This window comes from Carcharhinus amblyrhynchos, chromosome 18, assembly GCF_965287045.1.
Source record: "Carcharhinus amblyrhynchos chromosome 18, sCarAmb.v2.hapA, whole genome shotgun sequence".
NCBI lineage: Eukaryota > Metazoa > Chordata > Chondrichthyes > Carcharhiniformes > Carcharhinidae > Carcharhinus > Carcharhinus amblyrhynchos.
The window spans coordinates 6,311,028-6,314,910 of record NC_137341.1 but is presented as its reverse complement, the minus strand read 5'-3'; the positions used below and the strand labels follow the sequence as shown (position 1 = coordinate 6,314,910).

The window sequence follows — 3,883 nt, the reverse complement described above, 5'->3', positions numbered from 1 at the left end:
GGTTCGATTCTGACCTCGGGTCACTGTCTGTGTGGGGGTTTTCACATTCTCCCCGTGTTCGCGTTGATTTGCTCCGGGTGCTCTGGTTTCCTCCCACAGTCGGAAAGATGTGCAGATTAGGTGCATTGGCCATGCTAAATTGCTCCTTAGGGGGACTAGGAGGGTAAATATGTGGGGTTATGGGGATAGGTGTCAGTGCAGGCTCGATGGGCCGAATGGCTTCCTTCTGCACTGCAGGGATTCTGTGATACCTATTAAAGTTTAGAAGAATGGCAGGTGATCTTATTGAAACATCGAACCACAGAACCCTACAATGCAGAAAGAGGCCCTTCGGCCCATCGAGTCTGCACCGAACACAGTCCCACCCAGGCCCTACCCCCATATCCCTACATATTAAACCCACTAATCCCGCTAACCTACACATCCCTGGATGCTAAGGGGCAATTTCTTAGCACGGCCAATCAACCGAACCTGCACATCTTTGTACTGTGGGAGGAAACTGGAGCACCCGGAGGAAACCCACGCAGACACGAGGAGAACATGCAAACTCCACACAGACAGTGACCCAAGCTGGGAATCAAACCCAGGATCCCAGGGCTGTGAAGCAGCAGTGCGAACCACTGGGCTACCGTGCCGCCCATATAAGATCGTGAGTGGACCTGATAGAGTGGATGCCCAGAGGATATTTCCATTTGTTGGAGAGCTTAGAACTACGGGACATCGCTTAAGAACAAGAAGTCTCCCTTTCAAGACAAATGAGAATTTTTTCTCTCAGCATCATTCCCTTGTGCAATTCTCTTCCCCAGAAAGCTTTGGCAATGTATTCAGGCCAGAGTTGGATAATTTTTTTGATAAACAACGGACTCAATCGTTGTGGGGCAGACAGAAAAATGGAGCACGGAGCCAGATCAGCACTGAATGGCGGAGCAGATATGAAGCCACAGAGGGTGTATTCCTGCTCCTAATTCCTATGTTCCAATTCCCTTGCTTCCTGCAGAAGGTCATTGATATCATAGTGTTCAGTTAGATTTGCAATTCCTCAGATAGCGAAATAATTCATGTCTGCGTGCAACAAGGTCTCTACAATATCCAGGCTGTAAGTGGTAAGTAAAATTTGATCCACACAAGCACCAGGCAATGACCATCTCCAACAACCTCGTGGTATCATCGCTAGACTAAGTAATCCAGAAACTCAGCCAATGTTCTGGGGACCCAGGTTCGAATCCCACCGCGGCAGATAGTGGAATTTGAATTCTGTAAAAAAAATTTGGAATTAAGAATCTACTGATGACCCTGAAACCATTGTCGATTGTCAGAAAAACCCATCTGGTTCACTAATGTCCTTTAGGGAAGGAAATCTGCCGTCTTTACCAGGTCCCGTCCACATGTGACTCCAGAGCCACAGCAATATATTTAAGATGCGGGTTGATAGGTTTTTGATAGGCGAGGGGATTAAGGGTTATGGGGAGAGGCCGGGAATGTGGAACTGAGACACGACAGATCAGCCATGATCTTATTGAATGGCGGGGCAGGCTCGAGGGGCTAGATGGCCTACTCCTGCTCCTATTTCTTATGTTCTTATGTTCAATGTGGTTGACTCTCAACTGCCCTCTGAACAAGGGTAACTAGGGATGGGCAATAAATGCTGTCCAGCCAGCCAGCGACACCCATGTCCCACAAATGAATTAAAGATAATTTATAATCACCTCCCAATGATATTCAATGGCATTGCCATGGCCAAATGCTCCACAACACCTTGTGGGTTATTGTTGACCAGAAACATAACTGTAATGACTGCAGCTTTTTGAGCAGGTCAGAGGTGAGGTATTCTGTAGTAGGTAAATCATTCAATTTCCAAAGCGCAAGTCAGGGGTGTGATGGAATACTCACCCCCACTTGCTTGACTGAGTGCGGTCTAACATCATTCAAAAAGTTCAATCATCCAGTTTTGATTGGCACCCTATCCACCCCCTGAAACATTCATTCCACAAAATGGGTGCAAAGTGTATCTTATACAAGATCATAGAAACGCTACAGTGCAGAAGGAGGCCATTCGGCCCATCGAGTCTGCACCGACCACAATCCCACCCAGGTCTTACCCCCATATCCCAACATAGACTCGCTAATCCCTCAAACCTACGCATCTCAGGACTGTGGGCGGCACGGTAGCACAGTGGTTAGCACTGCTGCTTCACAGCTCCGGGGTTCTGGGTTCGATTCCCAGCTCGGGTCACTGTCTGTGTGGAGTTTGCACATTCTCCTCGTGTCTGCGCGGGTTTCCTCCGGGTACTCCGGTTTCTTCCCACAGTCCAAAGATGTGCGGGTTAGGTTGATTGGCCATGCTAAGAAATTGCCCCTTAGTGTCCAGGGATGTGTAGGTTAGAGGGAGTCGTGGGTATAATATGTCGGGATATGGGTGGGATTGTGTTCAGTGCAGACTCGAAGGGCCTCTTTCTGCACTGTGGGGTTTTATGGTTCTAAGATGTACAGCAGCAATTGACCAACACCTTTCTCAATGGCACCTCCTAACCTGTAACCTCTCCTAGAGCAGCTGGCACGTGGGAATACCAACATCTGCAAGTTCCCCTCTAACTCACACGTCATCCTGACTTGTGTGAGGAAATCAATATTTTTGGCTGTTTTATTTTCTAGTTAACACTGTCGGGAGGTGGCTGATCTTATGGTTGATTGTATACTTTAAACGTTACAATGTACCAAGGTGATACGATAGTCCAGACCTCAGAGAAGAGACAGAACCCAGTTGGGAAATATTAACTCTCACCCGCGTGCTTTTCTGCCCATTGCGAGGTGGCGAGTTGGTCGTGACTGTTCTCACTGAAACCCGGGCCGCCTTTTCTCGAACCACCACACAGCCGTTTCTACGTGCACAAAACACCCACACTCTTGACGGGACTGGGGAAGAGACTGTTGGGGAAGTTAAGGCCCCTGTTGAATCCCTGGAAGTTGTCCTTTTTGTCTGGCGCTCCCTGAGCTGATGGTGCCGTCATTGGCCAATGTGGTATCAGCGAGCACTGAACTCTCAAAGTGGTTGCTCGGCTGTTGGGTGGCAAGGTCCATGGATCCCTTGGCAGAGCTGGAAAAGCAAAAGGCCAAACTCCAAAGGTTGCAAAGCAAGAGAAGAGGAAAAGGGAAGACTGGCCGAGCTAAGAGGCGCGTGCAGTCCAATCGCTGTTTTGTAAACATTGTGCCATATTTTGACAAGAGGCAGGGACCAAATTCAAACTCCTAAATTTTGTTGTTTTTCTGTTATCAGGAGCTGATTTTGAGTCAATAATGAATTTAGGTCTGTGCTTAACTCTGTTAGAAGTCTCACAACACCAGGTCAAAGTCCAACCAGTTTATTTGATAGTAAACCCACAAGCTTTCGGAAACGCTGTTCCTTCGTCAGATGTGTGGAAGGTTCTGATCAGAGAAAGGCATATAAAGACACACACAGTTTACAGAATACTGATTAGAATGCGAATCTTTACAGCTAACCTGACATTTGAGTCTTAAAGATGCAGACAATGTGAGTGGAGATAGCATTAGCATGGGTTAAAGAGATGTGTACTGTCTCCAGGCAGGACAGTTAGTGAGATGTTGCAAGCCCAGGCAAGTCGTGGAGGTTACAGATAGTGTGGGACGTGAACCCAAGATCCTGGTTGAGGCCGTCCTCATGTGTGTGCGCGACTTGGCTATCAGTCTCTGCTCAGCCACTCTGCGTTGTGTGTCGTGAAGGCCGCCTTGGAGAACGTTTACCCGAAGATCAGAGGCCGAATGCCCGTGACTGCTGAAGTGTTCCCCCAACAGGAAGGGAACAGTCTCGCCTGGTGATTGTCGAGGGACGTTCATTCATCCGTTGTCGTAGCATCGCAACCAGGCA

The 3,883-nt window shown here is 48.2% G+C and overlaps 1 pseudogene; it reads left to right on the top strand.

Moving 5' to 3' along the window:
• The first annotated feature begins 2,709 nt into the window (after positions 1–2,709).
• Positions 2,710–3,250, top strand: LOC145355173 (ubiquitin-like FUBI-ribosomal protein eS30 fusion protein pseudogene; annotated as a pseudogene).
• The last annotated feature ends 633 nt before the right edge of the window (positions 3,251–3,883 follow it).